The 19829-nt window shown below is 41.2% G+C and overlaps 1 protein-coding gene and 1 long non-coding RNA gene across 2 annotated transcripts in view; both read left to right on the top strand.

Annotated features, from left to right (window-relative positions):
- The window catches only part of Sntg2 (syntrophin gamma 2), a 152909-nt gene that overhangs the window by 16457 nt on the left and 116623 nt on the right, over positions 1-19829 (top strand). The gene's annotated exons all lie outside the window — the stretch shown is intronic.
- On the top strand, positions 690-18088 carry LOC125356764. Its single transcript, XR_007211960.1, has 3 exons — positions 690-700; positions 4256-4259; positions 17913-18088. It is a non-coding gene; the product is annotated as an uncharacterized LOC125356764 (long non-coding RNA).

Here is a 19829-nt window from a genome sequence, read left to right as displayed (position 1 = left end):
TTGCAGTACTTTCAATAAGAAGTTATTGTTAATATAGATTATTACCATGGGTACACACACATATACATGCATGTGTACACATTCCTGCACACACATTCATACACACACACACACACACACACACACACACACACACACACACACATACACTGAGAGATGTAGAACAACTGGCACCCAGTTATCCCCACAGTTTTGGCATCTTGATTCTATCCCTGAGGTCAAGGAGGTATGTTTTACCAACTTTAGCCTATTTGACTCTAGGATTTCAAGAATTTAAGAAAATATTTAGGATGTGTTTATCTGCATAAATATACCTGGTGTAGATATTACCAGTTGAGCTAAAATCTGTAGTAGCATCAAAAGCTATCCTGATAAAACTTAAGATATAATTTATTCTGAGATATAAAGATCTGTGCTCAGCTCCTGGAGTGCAGAGGCTCAATGGCAAGTCATATGCATGGCTATGCATAGCAGAGGGCTAGTCTTCATGCAGCCAGAAAGCCATGCGAGTCAGGCCATGCTTTTCTTCATACCCAGTGTTCTGTCTCAGAGATTAACCAAGAAATTGTAGGAATTGTATGATGTGAACTATTGTGAAATATTGATCCTAGGTTGTAGGTATAGGAAAGTAGCAAAAACACTTCCTACTTCTAAAGTTATTGTTAGGAAAAGGTCAAAGCTGTCCCAGAGAAGAGGCTCTGTACTAAACAACTGAAGCCCCTTGGGCAGCCTGTGCTAGTGCACCTCCTCCACCACCCAGTTGGCCCTTCCTCTGCAGGACCCTCTGCACCATCTTCTCATGTCAATAATCAGGGAAATGCCCTGTGCAAGGCCAAGCATTCCCCCACACACATTCAAGAAGGAGCATCGCAGTCTGGTCTGCAAGGATGAATTTTTCAATGGAAAAGCAATGGCTTGTGCCCCCAAATGAGTCTTTATACCTTGATTTGCCTGTTGCTCTATTAAAGTTTGGAATAAAGTACATATTAATTATAATTAAAAAGCCCTACTAAGTATCAGGAAGAATAACTACTACCAAGTGATGATTGGAGAATATTGCTTATTACATGGATGTGGAAGAGAACAGAATAGAACAAATGCCTGGGAATGAGCAACACATTAAGAATAGCAAAGTATAACCCAAAGTATGAACTGATGACACAGTAACCACCTGGTCTTGTGTACAGATGGGAGGACAATCTGGTGTGCTTAGGTGTGTCCTTTGTGAAGGCGGTGGCGGAGGTCTTGAGCCCTGACTCCTTTGAAAGGCTTTCTAATTAGAGGCTGTCATACAGGGAAAGGGGAGCGACTTCCAATGGGTAGGGCTTTTCAAGAGCTGAGGGGATGACAGTCATGAATGACAACTCTGGTTTATGGACTTCTTTCATTCTTCATTCTCCATGAGAGGAGCCTTGTGTTTCTTCTCTCATCCCCAATGCCAAAAGTAGATCAGTGCCTCTTTTCTGCACTGTTCAGTGGGTAAAGCAGATGCAGGCTGTGGGCAGATGCCACAGGCTGGTCCCAAGCTCAGGTGCTTACCTGGAATTACAGCATCAGACTTTGTCTTAAGGTTACCCCAGAGGTTCTTAAGAGCAAGTGTTCCATTGCAATAGATGCATGTATTTTTATAGCTAATGAGTGCTGTATCTGAGCAGACCTATTTACAAGATTGTGACTGAACTATGTGGCCCCATTAACCTTGGGCGATTTATGCTGCACCAATTTCAATACATAATTACCACTACATTAGAACAAAAGGTACATAATTTTGGAGCAGGAACACTCACATTCAGACATGAAAATTATATTGCAATTTAAGCAGATGATTGCTCCCAGAGTTGTGTTTTACAACTATAAATAGCATGAAGGGAAACCTGTGATTAAACATACTTTAAGATGCTGAGTTGTTTGTCTAATTTGGAGCCGATAATCATAAGGTTGTGAAAACATTTAAAAATAATTACTGTCAATACGAAAGATCCATGTAAAAAAGAAATGTGCCCTTTCCTTAATCAAATGCCCTAAGTGTTTTTATAAAATTGATTACATTTAAAATATTAAGTTCCTAAGATTTTTTTTTTACCAGAATTCATTTTATCATGGACTTATTATAATAAAATACTAGAATCATTTTTCCTTGGGCTCCTGATAGCATTTATTTATTGTTCATACATTTGTTTAATACTGAGATTTACATTTGGATCTCATACATACATTCTCAGCTGGTGTTCTGCCCCTTGAATTACAACTCCAGCCTAGCTCTTTGCTGGCTGGAGTTGGAGTTTCACAGACTTTTCTGCCCACATTGGTCTCAAAATGCAATCCTCTGGATCTCAGCCTTCTGGTTATCTAGGATTACAGGCATGAATTTCCACCATTGTCTGCTTAGTTTGTTCATTTTTTTGCTGCCAAAATATGCTCCTGTGGGTGAACAATTGACAAGATAATTATCTGCTCTTCTGTGTCAGTGCTATGACCATGTGATGGTGTTTCTCTGCTTTGCCTTTATTATTAGTCTTAATGTTCTGTGGCCACCTCCCTGTAAGATCCATGAAATCAGAAGCTGTTTTTCTGTTTTTCTCATGGTTGAAATATAATGCACGGAAGAATGATTTCTCATGGTGAGGAAAAAGTATGTGATGTTCACAATTCAGTGTAGGAAAAGCACTTTTTGACATGACTTGTGTATTTATCTACACATGACTTCATATCACAAAGTCCAAAAATATTTGCTCTACTTGAGAGACTCACTGCCCTATTTCAGAGACTGCATGATAGATGTAGAAACAGTCATTCCCAGGTACCTGGTGTGATCAGGCCAGGGCTAGGAGTGTGCCGATCTGCTCCATGCAAATCGAGGGCCCTGAGAGCTCATGTCTGCTCCACAATATATCCAGTCAGTAATCTACTGGCCCTAAGGGCACAGCAACATTTTACAAGGGTGAAGGATGAGAGTGTTTCAAGGAAACAATTTTCTGTTTCTCAATATCCATATGAACTTTCTCCTTGCCTGCAAATGTACCACCACCCAGGAGAGAAGTTGACTCTTAATAAGCTGTTACTTTCCTGAGTCTGAAGGTTTCTGTGAGGCTAGAATGTAATGTTGGGGTGGGAGAAGATTATCTGAGTTCATATATATGTCATAAAAGGAGTTAAAATTGACAGTGTTTATTTTATCCAGAATATCCCTTAGACCTAAGATTTTGTTACTTACATGGCTCAATAAATATGTTTAGGGCTTTTTATATATAAAATAGGCCATTTTCTACTCTATAACTTTCTCATAAATAGTATTCAATCTGTTCTATAAACAAAGTTATTTTGGTTTAGTTGGAATTTAGAATGTATATTCATAGTGTTTACAGTTTATAACTGGGTTAAAATAACCCTGTAAATTTTATTTGACACAGATAGATTGGTGTTAAATTTTTGTCTCCATTTGTGATTATTTTGGTTCTTATCAAAAGTGGCAGCCATTTAAACAACAGCTGATCATCCTTGCTGAGAGGGTCAAGAAAGGATATCAAAAAAGTCCCACTTGTCACGGATCAGTACTTCACCCTCCTACCCCCTGACACCTTCAATTTAAAAGTGACAATGTGCACTCCAGAAGGCACATGGATGTCACAGTACATGCCTAGGCATCTGGTGGTCTATTGCTTTTATTTAATTACATGCCTGCAAAGTCCCAATAAAGGTGAGATCTTTATTTAAGGTTGAGTATTTAATAATATTTCAGTTGTAGCTTTGATTGTAGATGAAAAATGTTTCTGACGTGGAGCAGATTTGACAGCAATTAGTCCTTTTCTTTTACACAAAATAGATTCAGGTTTATGAGTTGGTATATTTTGTGTTGCTATGAAATTTGAATTTCCCAGGGTTGCCAGGTAGTGTTCTCAATCTTTCTGAAAGCCCCTAGGTTGTAAATATTGCACAGGGCAGAAAATGCTAATTCTGATTACTGAATGTCAGAATGAAGGAGAGGACTCCAGGGTCCATGGAATTGCCCCTCCCATAAAGGGGAGAAGATGCCTTTTTCCAGTTTTTGTTCTTGATTGCGAAACACCAGGAAAGATCTGTTTATGGAGAGATGATTGGTACCCAGTACTTGGCCTTTGCCATATAGATTTGCAGTGTGGTAGCTTGCTGTTGGCTGGGCCCCTTGGTCCTGGCCTCACTGGTGCTGAGGGCTAAAATCTCTCAGCCATATGAAAACAAATGAATCATGTCTGGATTCAGATCTGCCTGGTTTCAGATTTGTGGCAGAGGCTGGGAATCCTTCCCTAAAGTCTCTCTCCTCTTCTCTCATCTTATCCTTTTATTTGGAAACAATGAGATGTTCTTATTTGAGGAAAAGATGTTAAAGTCTGTTTCCCAGGCTGCCAGGAAGACTGATGTGCAAAAAATGCCCTGCATAGTGGAAGGGGCAGCCCTTTAGCTGGTATAATTCATGTTTGTGCAAAAGGTGAAGCGTTGTTAGGAGATGGTCTGTGTACTTCTAAGGTAAAGGAGAGGGTGGTGGTGTGTGACACACATAATGTATACTTAAAGGCATACTAATATGTACTAATTTATGATAATGCATACTAATTCATACTACTGTATACTGTGTGCTAATGTATGCTAACGTATACTAATATATGTTGTATACTAACATATATACTAAAGTATACTAAAGGCATACTGAAGCATACTAATGTATACTCAAGGTATACTAAAGGCAGAACCCAGAGCTCAGACTACCAATGGCAGAGTAAAAACTTGCACATGTTGAAAGAATAGGTGATATTCTTTCATGGCATCAATAAGCAGACATGGAAGGCTGACCCTGAACCATCATAAAGAATGGAAAGATGGAAGTTATGACCAGCGATGGATTTATCACTATGGGGACAGTGTGAGAGTTGCATCTGACTCTCTTCCTCTGACTGGTATCAGCTGGGCATCTATCCAAGCATGTCACTTAGGAGTCAGAACCTAGTGATGGTTGGAAAATTTGCAGTGGATTCAGGGAATAACTAAACAGTTATGGAACATTCAAGAAGTATGTATTCTTTCACAGGGAGCATGAGCCACTTCAGTTTCCAGTCAGGTGGTCATGGCATGGACCCAGGGAATACAGTTCCGCAGACCTTGTTCCTTTCCTCTGGGACCCCTGACTTGGTCTCCACTGCTCCCAGAGTCAGGCGGATATTGTGAGGTGGCAGAGTATAGTCAGCATGGGAGCCCAGGGGCAGGTCAAGGACAGATCAGTGGCAGGTCCCTGGCAGGGCTGATCCATCCTCTGGACTCCATGGACTGTTTCGGAAGGCAGAGAGAAAAGGGCTTGGTGTCTTGGTGTGGACAGGTGACACAGAGTCACAGCAGGATGGAAAGCCATAAGATGAAAACTCTACATTAAACCCTGCTCCCTGCTATGTAGGACCCTTGGCCCGCACACGCTCTCTCCTGACCCGCGGGGGAAATGCTGGGGCGTGTCCTAGTGTGAGAAGCCAAGGATGTGTGTGCGCCAATAACGCCCACCCAGTCCCCTTACGTTTAAATAAGGACTTAGGATATCAGGCACATCGGGGATCCGTCAGGCGGAAAATCCAAGGATTTTAATTCAGGGAGGGGTTTATATAGCAGTAATGACGGCAGGAAGGGGAGGGATTTGGAGTGGCTAACTAGGCACAGCGATAGGCTGATTATGAGCTGTCCATCATAGTAACATAACAGGACTTCCTCTATGGGCAGTCGTCACATCCCACAGGACCACCCCCTGGGTTCTGTCTGCCACCATCTTGGCGCACACGCAGTCCGAGGCAGGAGGCGGGGCTAGCAGCCACGCGGCCCCAGGCCAGGAGAAGAGGCAGGCCTAGGACCATGTCTTAAAGCTATAAGCGGTGCCCAAAACTGCTACAGTAGGTTTGCTTCAGTTGATTATATGGGAGACACAGTTACAGAAAGCCCAAATTCTCCCCACTGTGTCCTTTGCTGAGAATCTTTAGAAGCATTCATAGCTGGAGGAATTATTTTTAGTTATACAGATAAGTTGATGAAACAGGGAGATGTAATTAAAGCCATACCATTTAAGAGAGAAACACAATGTACTTTCTAACTCAAATTTTAAATAATTCTTGTTTCTGTTGGGTTTCTGGTGGCCACATTATTCTCTCAAATTGATTATGTTCCTATAAGATTGCTTTTTCAGAGTTTGAGACAGTTCCAAATACATTTAAATTCCTTATGTTAATATTATCTGGTGTTTTCTATAGGTATGATTACAGATTCCAGGTGTGGTCTTTTTTTTTCTTATTTATTGTCAAAGTGATGTACAGAGAGGTTACAGTTTCATACATTAGGCCTTGGGTACATTTCTTGTACTGTTTGTTACCTCCTCCCTTATGCCCTCCTCCCAGGTGTGGTCTTAACATCTGGTTGTATGCTTAAAGTACCATTTTCACCTTTTATTTTAATCAGCCACTGTAAACATAACATGTTTTATCAGCTGAGACAAGTGTAGAAAAAGGAGTTGCATACTGCTCACTTCCGGTATCAGTTGTAGGCACAGTGCATGGCTGGGCCCCAGACACTCACGCTGAGGTGTGACTGTCCTTGGTATCTGAGAGGTAGTCAAGCACTCTTCTCACAAGACTGGGCAGGCTCTCATCAGATCAGGCTGTCACACTATGAGACTGCTCTGTTGTCTTGCCTCTCCTGCACACATGGCTTGTTCAGCTTTCCACTGGGAGTGATAGTGTATATTTGTAATTAAGCCTGTTCAGGAGGAGAGATAGAGGTATCATGGTCTGAGGCCAGCCCAGGCAAAATCAAGAGACCATATCTGAAGAACAATGAAATCAAACAGGAACTAGGGTGTGGCTCAGAAGGCAGAGTGCCTTCCTAGCTAGTGGGAAGTCCAGAGCCAATCCCCCGTAGTACAAAAATTAAGTAAACAAGCATGGGAGTTCCTATGTGACATCCAGACTATGATGACTCTCGACAAAACGCCCCTTGGGGATGGGGGAATTGAATACCAGGTTACTAGAATTTGGTGTATAGGAATGAAACTCAGAAGAGTGCAAAAACCTGGGATGTGTTCTGGTCAGTATTACCTTTACTGGAATTATAATCATCTGTAATCATCAACTGCCAATTCTGCTTCTGTATGTCTGCTTGCTTGAGTTGTTGTCTAACTTGCTCGACCACCTGCATGTGGTTTTCACCTTTAAAAACCCAGGCCTGCTGAAGCTCAGTGCTGCACTTCACTCCCCGAATGGTGGAAGTGCAGACATCATGCAGATAATAAAGTCCTAGCCCAATTAACTGAGTATCTTGGAGTCGCCTTTGAATTTGTGATAAAATACTGCTGGTCTGGCTGTGGGTCAGAGTCCCACTGTGGGTCAGAGTCCCACTTTGGTGACCATGATACAACAGCTAGAGCTACCCAGTAGATTTCCAGAAACTCACATGCAGCTTTGTAAACCCTCAAAATGGTTGTGAGCAGTAACTGACTAGAGAAACTGAAGAAGGCAAAGTCTTAGGACAGAATTCACCCATGGAAGCAGGTCCTTAGAAACCTCTTCTCTCATACAAGGTGTGGGAGGCCTAGAGCAGGTGTGTAACCACTGTACTTCACACTCAGAGCCCTGCAAGCTCCTGACCCCAGAGCTGCTCATTGGTAACAGAGTCTTGTTGCCATAGGACAAACAATGAGAAATGCCTGAACTCTGAAACTGCAGCAGATTCATATGTTGTGCTCACCCCTGCATGAGGCATGTATTGCTATGAAAGGGGAAGGGCTTGTCCTATCTCCATCAAGGTCTAATTTATATTTATTTGTAATGGAGAATGGCAAAGATGGAGCAACTTAGTATGACACCTTGTCCATAATGTCAAAGACATTCAGTTTTATTAATATTCATCAGTATGTACGTATGTGGCAAAATACATGTAAACTTCCTTTGGGAAGAACCTTATAGTAATTATCTCTGAGGAGGCCTGAAGAGGTGGTTCCTGGAGCATCTTTCCAAAAGTGCTCACACACCCCTTGCTCCCATCCATACACACCACATGCACACATCACATATGCCAGAAGAAGAACATCCAATACACATGTCACATACACACATGTGTACAGGCCATGTTGCACATATAGATGCATGTTATAGGTTTATCCTTTCCTGGGAAGCCCACATATACAGTATATAAATTTAAAAGAAAAACACAAGGCCTTATCTGAATACATATTTTTATAATCATTAGAACCTACTACCTCTGACTCCTTGGCACGTGAACACCATCTGAGATTGTGAATATTAGAAACAGAATACAGCTTCAGCTCTCAAGGACATGGCACAAAACAGGTGGGGTGAGAGTGGCAGGTTGTAAATTAGATGATATGATGGTGTGGTGTGTCCTGTCCCTGTGGGTTTGAGTTTTCACATATTCTTTAGACGGCAAGCACACTGCCCGGAGCTGGGTGCTCCTATCTCCTTGAGGCCATGTGGTGTGTTCTCCTGTTTTTTGCATCTCTAAACAGAAAGTGAATAATTGTTGATCAGTGTGTTGTTTCACAAAGTATATAACCTTGGGTGTAGCAATGCGCCTCTCAGTTCCCAAAGTGGCAGGTGGCTGTGTTGTTACTTAAAATGGCTAACATTCAAGAAATCTCTCAAAACCATCTGATTTCTAAAGTGGCTGTACGTGCTGCTTAGTGTCCCACCTCGCAGGAGAAGAAAGGCTGCAGCTGTTGGATACAAGGAGCGGGTTAGAATCACACAGATGGTGCTGATGCTCCATGTCTGGAAGCCAGCCGGTGCTGCACCCTGCAGGCAGGTTCTCCTGGGAGCCAGGCCACTCTGGAGACCCTCTCCCTCCCGCAAGGAATGCCTACTTAGTGCTTCTCACTGATTTATGGCAAAGAGCCCTCTGTGTGCAGCCTACCTGGGTAGATGGGCTATGGCCAGGGAGGGGAGGTCTAGAGTGGGAGGAGGAAGACAGGTCCCATCTGGAGAAACAGATTAGCACAAAGTTTGGAATGGAATGGGGGTGGGGAGGGCAGTGAGAGCCACAGGCACAGCCTGGACAGTGCACTCTGCGACTACAAGAAACTTCACAGCATGGCTGTTGAGGGAGCCAAGGAAATGCTGATCATGGAGCAGCAAAATTGTAGAGCAGCAAATGATCCAAGTGACATTTGTGGCAGGTGATAATCCAAATGGCTTGGTACATCTCAAAACTCCAAACTTCCCTGCCTCCTTTCGTCATCTCAAACTTGGAGAAAAGCTACCTGAGCTGGGAAGGAGGAGACATGGGAAGATGCTGTGTGGAGCTGCTGGGTCAAAGAGAATTTTTGTGAATTTTTCCTCATTTTTTTTTCATTACTGTTTGTATATTACTGCATATCTTAATTGTATAAAGTGGTTTCTGGGTGATAGTTCTATGCATGTGACGATAAGTCATTTTTGGCCTTCTCATTTAAGGAAATTTAAGTTTTTTTATTGGTCATGGGGCTTGAACTCTTGGCCTGAGTGCTGTCCCTGAGCTCTTCAGCTCAAGGCTGGCACGCTACCACTTGAGCCACAGCACCACTTCTGGTTTTCTGGTGGTTAATTGGAGATAAGAGTCTCATGGACTTTCCTGCCCAGGCTGACTTTGAACCATGATCCTCAGATCTGAGCCTCCTGAGTAGCTAGGATTATAGGCATGAGCCACCAGCAAGTTTATTTTGTACTTTATTTTTTATCAGGGCTGTACGTAGCTCCGTGGTAGAGCACTTTCCTTACAGGCTCAAGTCCTTGGGTCCCATCCAAAGCACTTCAGAAAAAAGAAAACAAACAAACAAATAGCTTCGTTTCAGTTTGTTTCTGGGCTATTTCATCAGTTGTGAACTGGGCCAGATCCATCTTGCTTCCCGCAGAGTTTGTGTTCAACATCTCAGTGCCGTGCCTCCTTTCTGTACCAGACTGAGCCTCAGCTTTTCTTCTCCTCTGGTTTAATTGAGGTGAGGGGCCCTAAAATTGGGTTGAGCTGTCCAGTCATGCTGCCTGTTAGGGCAGGTGGTCATCAGTCTATTTTTAAAGCAATTTTCTGTAGTCATCATGCAAATCAGTGATGTAGTTTGTTAATCACTAGAGAAATCAAAATACCTTTTTCTTGTTTTCTTGAAGAGACAACATTTTATAACTGGTAAGAGTATGCACTTTTACCTGTAATTCCAGCTACTCCAGGGGCAGAGATCAGGATATTCATGGTTTGAGGTCATCCTAGGTTAAAATTGTGCAATCCCACCTCCATCAATTAGCCAGAGGCAATCTCACATGTCTGCAAGGCCTTATGTGGGAGTATCAAGGTCTGGGGTTATCCCCAAGCAAATCACAAGACCTTATCAGAAAAACTAAGCACAAAAGGACTGGGGACATGACTCAAGTGGTAGAACACCTGCCTAGCAAGTGACTTTACACTCCATTATTACTGAAAAGGTGAAATGTTAGTTTTATTCTGAGGTGGACAATGGGTCATTTTACAATAGCACTATGGTTTCCTGTCCTGAATGTTTTCTGTGTCCCATTCCATCCCACCCTCTTGGGGCCAGGCACAGCCCCTGGACGTCCAGGCACCCACGGTACCCATGATCTTCTTTGACTACCCTCCATCCCTGCATTGTTCTGGTGTCTGTGCACTCCTGGTCAGCAGGACCCCTGGTATTTACACAACTGTGGTAGTCAGCCATGACAGGTAGGCCCAGCACCTTCCCATCCTGTCAGGGGAATGAGGTACCCACTGCACCCCAGAAGAACAGCATCTCTGCTCCCCACTTCCTGCTTCTGGGACCTGAGAAAGAAATGCTCTCAAACATTTTACACTGTGAGGAGAGCTTGATATAGTAGTTGATCATGTGGGGGCTAGCATTAGTAGTTACCCTAATAAATCCTTTGTTATAGGGGGTCAGCAAACTTTTCTTTAAGGGCAAATAGCAAATTGTTTAAGCATTCTCATCTCCATGCCAACTATTTGTCCAACCCAGATAGAGGAAAATCAGCGACTATAGGTAGAGTATATGTGGTCATTCTGTGCATGTATGTAGTATAGGAATAGGGCACAGGTATATTTTTTGCATGTGCATCTACTTCTCTCACTCTATTTTTCTTCTTCCTCCTTTTCCATATCCTTCTTGTTTCTCTCTTCCTTCCTTTTGTTTTTTTTTTCTTTCTTTTTCTTTGAGATGGTGTCTTGCTGTGTACCCAAGCTGGCCTGGAACTCACTGTGAAGTCTACCCCACACCTGGAACTCGAAATCCTCTTGCTTCAGCTTGCAGAGATCAAGGGGTATAGGTGTGTGCCCAGCTCTCTTTGAATAATTTCTAGAAGACAATACATTGTCTCTGTCAAAAATTAATTGACCGTAAAAGGGCATATATCTGGATTGTCAATTCTGTTCCACTAATGTATTTATTGATGTTTCTTCCTGAAACCTGCTGCCTTCAGTGATTTACTTTTGTAGTGTTTTGAAATTGAAATTCACCATGTACCTGCTGGACTTCCAGGCAAGAAGGCAGCATGCTGGGAAGGACTGGAGGGGCTCTCCTCACTCTAGGCCATGTCCTTTATAGGAACTCTGTTTCTGCTCCTGTTTAATGGAATCCAGAGAAACTTCTAAGCCATTTTCTTTTTCAATGTTAGGTAAAATCCATAGGAACTCACAAAATGGCTTTAGGAACTTAGTGTAGATGAAGAGGGTCATAGCAGTTCATGAGGAGGATGTATGTTCTACGGAACTTGACAATGAAGCACTGACCATAACATTGTTCTGACGTGCATGGTTCCAGTTCAACCTTGTCACCTTTGTGTTTAGTATTCAAGTGGATGCTGAAAAGCCTGCTAAATCCAGCAGCTGAAGCTTTCATATTGAGAAATGTGAGCAGCTCATGCCTAATTTAATTTCACAGGCAAATGTAACATCTTTGAAATATGCAATGTATTCGGAAAATTTAGATCTCTCACCTTGGTTCTTCATCCTGTTTATGCCTGTAATTATTTTTCTCACAGGAGCCATTATTTTGTGTCTTTTGCTTTTTGAAATAAGGACATCTTTACTTATTAATATTCATCCTGATATCTATTCTTTGCATATCTACATGTCTACCTGAGGCTATGAAAAGCTCCTACCGCTCCACATCTAAAAGTGATGTCCCTATTCAGGAAGGGGAGTTAGTCTTGAATTTTGTCTTTAAAGTCAGTGGTGAATTCCCATTAAAACATGGAAGACTTTTTTTTAACATAGGGCAGCTGTCCTCAGCATGGCTGACTAGTGGATCTCAGCAGTGAGGGTGATAATATGTAAATCCCACAGAGACAACTGCCACATATCTCCTCTGTTTTCATTGCTTGTGCCCCTTGAGAAGGTTGTGTACTAGTATTTCCCCTGACAACTTTCTTACATTTTATTGCATTTCAAATACTATTCAACTGGGAGACATAGTTCCAACAACATCAAAATGCTGTGTGTCAAATCCTGTTATTCAGTGGTGAGGCTAATTGTGAGGGTAGTCTTGGACTCTGTGGCTCACTTTAGAGGTCTGATTTTGCAGAAACAGAAACCCTTTTAACAGCATGGAGTCCCGCCTTTTTTGCTTAAAAACTGTACCAAGCTGGTCATTACTGACAAGTAATGCTTTTGCCTTTAATGGCCATGGATGTCCTGAGTTAGGAGAATCAATCACTTTAAACCAGAGATCTTAATGGCAGCTTGCAGGGTTATTGCTACTGACTAAATTTTGGGTCTCTCCAGATTTTGAAGCAGAAGTTCAAAAGGCATACTTACTGAAATACTCCTGAATAGTGGAAAAATGTAAATCCTACCACAAGGGACTATGCGATTCCACTGTTTTTCTTTTCCTTTTTTTCTAGTTTCTTTTTGTTCATTTTAATGGGTCTCACCATGACATTTTCATGCATGTGCATAGTGAACTTTGACTCATACTCTCCTCTTGCTCCTGCTCGCTCCCTTTTCTCAAATAGCCCTCCTATTTTCATGTCAGATTTAGAAAAAAAAAATCTAGATTGCAGATAGGAAAGAAAACATGTGATGTTTGTCTTTGTGAATTTGGCTTATTTCACTTTACGTGATAATATATTTTACTGAAAATGACATTTTATTTACTGATGAGTAGATAAAGCTTCATGGATCCATGGACACTAAGGCTGACTACATTACTTAGCTCTAGTGAACGATGCTACAGTGAATCTGGGTGCCCAGGTGTCTCCAGTATATGTGAGTGAGATTGTTTTCTCAGCCTGGTCATTACTGTTATATAGAAAAACTAGAATTATAGATTTTTATATGTTGATTTCTTTTATTTTGCTATTTTGCTACAATATTTATCAAGTCTAAGAGTTTTCTAGACAAATCTTTAGAATATTTTAAGCATATGTGTCATATGATGTTTCTGTAAATAAAGATAATGAAACTTTTAAACTATTTTCCTATTTGTATCTCCTTTGTATTGCTTTTTATTTGGCCTTATTTCTCTGGCAAATATTTCAAGCACTATCTTAAATAAGAGTGGCGAGAGTGGAAACTTTTCTATCATTCCTGGTTTTAGATTAAGTGCTTTCAGCTTTTCCCCATTCAGTATAATGTTGGCTTTGGGTTTTCATATATTGCTTTTTTTTTTTTCAAGGCAAAGTTTACTTCTGCTGAAGGGTGCACCATCAGCCAAAGTCTAGCAGGCAGGCACACAGAGCGGTCATGTATTGTCTTTTGTGTGTGTGTTGAAAGGTGACCTTTACATCACTAGATTCTTCTGGACTTTTATCAAGTATTTGTCAAATTCATTTTTTGATCGACTGGAATGATCATTTGATTCTGTTTTTGTGCTTCATTACATTTATTGACTTATATAGGATGACTCATTCTTCAATCCCTTGATCATGGTGTTTTCTCATTTTTTAAGTGTATTATTGAACTTGCTTGCAAATATTGAGACTATAAACATCTGTATTCATCAAGTACGTGGCTCTAAAATTTTCTTTAATTGTGGGCTCATGTTCTTATGAACATGTATCTTCTTCTCTGTGTAATAGTCCCCCAAGTATTTTCTTTAAAACTGGCTTAGTGGTCATGAATTCCTTTAGTTCATACTTACATTGGGAAGTCTTTATTTCCTTTTTGGGCTTTAAAAGGGTAACTTTGTTGGTTATAGTATTGTGGTTGAAAGTTTCTTTTGTCTCAGCAATTGAAACACAGCTCTCCAGGTACCATTGGTTAGCGGCTGCACATGACAAAGGCTATTAATGGTGTTCTGTCCAGTCATCACCTGTAATGCTCTACTCCAGATTCTGTTAATGGTGTCCTGTCCAGTCATGGGATGGAATGCTCTACTGTAGATTCAGCCATTTGTCAAGGTCTTATGAGCACAGTCATTTGGCCCAGAAAATTCTTACCTTTAGCCAGGATCTTCTGTGTAGTCTTTGTCTCTGTTGCATGGTCACTCTGGCTGCCTCTTGCTGACCATCTGTTTCCAGTCATCGTCCTTGTGGCCTTTCATTTCTTCATCTGTTTCCAGCCACCCTCCTGTGGCCTTTCACTTTTTCAGCCCTTTCCTACTTCCTGCTTTTTTGCCTAACAGAATCATAAACACAGACAGAAAAATCCTTCACCTCACTCTTGTCAAGCTGGTCCCCATGTCATGGAACTCTGGCACCAACAGTTTTTTAAAGTTCATTAGATGATGATTTTAGTGGCCACCTGAGTTTGAGAACCCCTTCACTTTCCTGGCTGGCTGCCAGCATCACTGCCCTCATCCTTTATTCCCCTTTGATTCTGGCTCTCATCTTCTCTCTCTGTTTCTCTCTGTCTTTCTCTTGGTCTCTGTCTCTCTGTCTCTGTCTGTCTGTCTCTCTCTCCATCTCTGTCTCCCTCTGTCTCTCTCTGTCTCTCTCTCTCTAGTTCTTCCTTTCCCTGACCCTTTTTCCTTTCACCCTTTACCCTTGGCCTTTTCCTTTTTCTTCCTCTGCTGCCAACTTGGGGTTCCCACAAGTATAAAGTTTCTGCCTGCCATTCTCCAAATCTTCCTTAACCTCTGAATGTGTAAATCTATAGATGAGCATAAATCATTGTATCCTGAAATATAATTTTCTCTTCTTTGAGTTCCAAACAAATTTGCATATATTCCTAAAAATCAGTATCAGGCCTAATGGCACAAAGCAATGCAAAGATGTGATGGGAAAAATACCGTTTTTGAAGAGTCTGAATGCCATAATGATGGTGTAGGCAGCAGAGTACATTCTCCTCAGCCCACAATCCTTGACAATGATGCAAATTATGTTTCAAAAATACACCAGTGTGACAGGGCCTGGGTGTGTGTCAGTCAGATGAGGGGTTAGGTTTCTGGGTTGGTCCCTATTCACATCTCTTGTTCTGTTAGCTGTCAATCAGGTGAGGGGGCTGGTTTCAAGGGGAAGTTGTGATGATTTAAGTTCAGAGGCTAGTGGCGGGAAGGGAGTGTGGGGTCTGACAAAGCTAAGGTGTGTACAGGGGTCCATTCAGCAAGGACATGCCCTCTGGGTCCCAGAAGCAAGTGCATACCATCTCCCAGGTCTTCTTGTTGTGGTGCTGCGTGGACCTGCGTCTTTGTATCCCCTGCTCTCAGTGCACTGGGACTCAAGTAGTTAGTGGAAGCTGCCTTTGTTGGTCTTTGCCAGTATGGACATTTTTTACTCCACCTGCAAAGAGACCTTTTCTAAATTGCGAAGTAAGAAAAATATTTGTCTTAAAAGTTTTAATGGCCAGATATGGTGGCACTTACCTGTCATCTAGGGGCTGTGATTCACCCAGAATTGTGTGAGTGTAACTTTTTCTTATTTAAATAATCAACTGTCTTCATTCTATTGGTTTTCCTCATGACTTAAATGGAGCTGGGAAGCATCCTGTTTCTATGCATGGCAGGACACTTGTGGAGTCACTTTTCTGTTCTTTGAGTTGGTATTTTTCACCCTGAAACATTTTTCCCACAGTTATAATTACCACAGAAGAAACTGAAGACAAATGTTAAATATTGCTCCTGAATAGGGCCAGACTCTCATCAGTTTTTATTTTTTGAATGATGTCTTAGTCTCATTGACATTTCTTATTGCTTAATAATTAATTTCTTCTTAGTTCAAATAATATTCCATTTTCTGGGTAACCTACAGTTTACCCATTAACCTAATGATTCTGGACCTTCTGGTATAAAATTTTAGTTTTTAAAGAAAATACTATACATTCTTCACAAAGTGGCTCAGCCATTTTATGTGGAGAATTCCTGTTGCTCTATAACTTTGCCAAACTGTGGTTCAATAGGATTTGGAATTTAGACTAACCAATGATTACTATAATATCACTGTTTCAAAATGCAATTCCTAGTGGCACATTTTATTATTTTTCCATATGATTATTTGCTATCTGTAGCTCTTGGTGAGGTGTCTATAAAAATCTTTTGTCTATATTTTTGAAGGATACTTTTTTTTTTTTTTTTTTTTTTTGGCCAGTCCTGGGGCTTGGACTCAGGGCCTGAGCTTCTTTTTGCTCAAGGCTAGCACTGGGCCACTTGAGCCACAGCGCCACTTCTGGCCATTTTCTGTATATGTGGTGCTGGGAATTGAACCCAGGGCTTCATGTATACGAAGCAAGCACTCTTGCCACTAGGCCATATCCCCAGCCCCAAGGATACTTTTTTTTATTGTCAAGATGATGTATAGAGGGATTACACTTACATACTTAAGGTAGTGAATACATATACATTTCTTGTTATACTTGTTAGCCCCTTTCTCATTTTTCTCCCACCTTCCCTCCCCTCAACCTACCCCCTTTGCTTTCATTATTTTTTTTAAATCTCTGCCTTGATGGGCATTGTCATTCTAGTATACAATGCTTATGAACTCTATGATTATTAACAATAAAACAATTCCTTCCAGACTGGAAGATATGTACATTTCTTTCTTTTTGTTTGGTGTAATCTGTTCCTCCTTTTTCTCTCATTTCTTCCCTCCTCCTCGCTGCCCTTGAGGGCTTAGTTTGCTCTTATCAGTGTCCATTGCAGCTGTTGGGCTCAGTCTACTGTATTTTTTTCACCCATTTCCCACTCATTGTGTGCCTTCTTCCCAGCTTCCCTCAGATGTGCACGTGTACACTCCATATGTGAGGTAAAGAATATAGGGCCCTTTAAATACTGTAAGACAAAGTCCTATGCTTCCTTATTTTTGGAGTTCCTTTCAGTCTGGATATTAATTTATGTATATATGAGTTAGTATTTGGGTTTTACTTTTCAGTGCCTTTCTCCCAAGACTAACCTTTTTTGGTCTCACTGTGAATTGGTATCTTGGGTTCTGTTTTCTTTATCATGTCTCTTTGTTATTTCTAACACTCACGTATAAGGAGACCTGCACTGTTTGTCTCTCTGTTCTAGTCTTGTCTTGCTCAACATGATTTGTTCTAGTCCTGTCCATTTCCCTGTGAATGAAATTCCATTGTGTACAGGCACCACATTTTTTTGATCCATTCATCTGTATTGGGGCATCTGGGTTGTTTCCATATCTTGGCTATTGTGAACAGTGCAGTGATTAACATGGAGGTACAGGTGTCCTTGTTGTATCCTGGATCCTGTTGCTTAGGGTATATGCCTAGGAGCAGTATGGCTGGATCATAAGGTATGTCTATGCTGTTTTTTGAGGAACTTCCATACTGCCCTCCAGAGTGGTTGTACTAGTTTACATTCCCACCAGCAGTGCAGTAGGGTTCCTCTTTCTCTGCATCCCCTCCAGCATTTGTTGTTGCCTGAGTTCAGAGTATAGGCCTTTCTGACTTGGGTAAGGGGTATCTTTACTTCCAGGGATGCTGAATATTTCCTCATATGTTTCTTTGCTATTTTTATTTCTTCTTCTGTGAAGTCTCCATTGTATGTCTTTGGCTCCTTTGTCAAATATCAGCTGACTCTAAGTATCTGGTTTTATTTCCGGGTCTTCTACACTATTCCATTGATCTTTGGGTTTGTTTTTGTGCCAGTACCAGGCTGTTTTTGTTACAATGGCTCTGTAATAAAGCTTGAGGTCTGGCATGTGATACTTCCTGCCCTGCTTCTTTTGCCTAGAGTTGCTTTGGCTATTCTAGATTTCATCATTATTTACTATTTATAAATTGAAATACATATCTAAAATGCTTCAGTAATTTGCTATCAACTAATAATTGGTTTACAAACATTTATTGCTTATCTACCTTCATCCTATATGCATACTTTTGTGTTTTATCCTTGTAGGTCCATAAAAGTTTTTGATGTATGGCCCCAAATGCTGAAATGTAACTACCCTTCCTTCGTTCCTCCCTCCCTCCTCCCTCCCTCCCTCCCTCCCTCCCTCCCTCCCTCCCTCCCTCCTCCCTTCCTCCCTCTCTCCTTTTCTTGTCACTTATGGGGCTTGATCTCAGTGTCTTTGAAAAAGTAGCGTCTTTACTTTTTTCTCTCTTATATTTGTATTGTATCACGTGTTTTCTTTTCACATGTGCATTTATTGCACTGGAGAGGAGTTGCAGTGCAAGCTGTGCAGAAGTATTTACCTGTGACCATCATATCTCAGCCCCTGTCTAGGAGAAAAGCTTTTAATAACTCAGAGTTGAGTTTGTCTGTGTTCCATATCTTTTGTAGACAGTTCCTAGAAGGCTATGGGAAGCTGTAGGTTCTGGTGAAGGGATAATGAATTTTTATCTAGAGTTTTTGGGGTTAACTGATGACCCATAAGTTCTTCTCTCACAGTTCAGGTGTTATGGGAGCAAGTCTTTTATGCCCTGTGTCATCCATCCAACATGCTAACAGGCTGGTCTCTGTGGTTATTTCTTTGGCCTGAGTCTTGACAAAACCACTGCTGCATCACCAGTATCTGCAGCCTCAGGGTTGGGTGCAAGTCCTTTTCCTCACAGATTATTCTTTCTGAGGGTGTCCTGTTGTGAATGGCTGAATAACTTTGGCCCCTTCCTTGGGCAGCCTCAAGGTGGATCTGAGAGCAGATCTTTCAGTGCAACCAAGTGTTCAGAAGCACTCTCTGTCCTATAAGTCACTGCAGCTCATGAGCCAGGAGTCCTTACAAGGCCTTTCCTGATTCTTAGCCTTCGGAAACTATTTGCTGGCTATCGTCAGATGCTAATTTGGGATATTTTATTATACAAGATTACGTAACTACTACATGCCATGAATTATATTGATTTTCAAATTATGAGCTTCCTTCACATCTCCATTTCAGTTGATCTAAAAGTACTTTTCTTCTCCCTTTTACTCTAGAGTACACTTGGGGATCTTTAAGATTTTTGTATTTATGCTCATGTAGGTGATTAGTAATTTCATCACAACTTACTGGTTATGTTTTTGTTTGCAGCTGAGGCTGATATTATGAATGATACTTCCTATTTTTCTGTTTTCTGGGGAATTTGTGTAATGGCCAACCTCTCCTGTGCAATGTTTATAAAAGTCCATTGATGAAGCTATGTTGATCTAGATTTTACTGGGTACAAGGACTCCAATAATAAATTCAGTTCATTAAATAGACATGAAAATTAACTTATTTTGTTTTATGTTGTAGATCTGTTAGTAAGGTATGTGTTTTAAACACTTGATCATGTTAACAAATTGTGAAATGTATGGGTGAAATGTTCTTAGGTGTTTTAAATCTTTTTCCACACCTGTGGAATCCGTGTTGCCTCTTTCCCCTCCTGATGTTGGTATTTTAGAATTCTCTTCATTGTTTCTTATTCTTGTGAGAGAACCACTGTTTGGCTTGACTCACTAGCTATCTGTCTTCCATTTTGTGCATTTCTACTCT

The sequence above is a fragment of the Perognathus longimembris genome, chromosome 8 (genome assembly GCF_023159225.1).
Source record: "Perognathus longimembris pacificus isolate PPM17 chromosome 8, ASM2315922v1, whole genome shotgun sequence".
Taxonomy (NCBI): Eukaryota; Metazoa; Chordata; class Mammalia; order Rodentia; family Heteromyidae; genus Perognathus; species Perognathus longimembris.
This window is presented reverse-complemented; position numbering and strand designations above follow the sequence as displayed.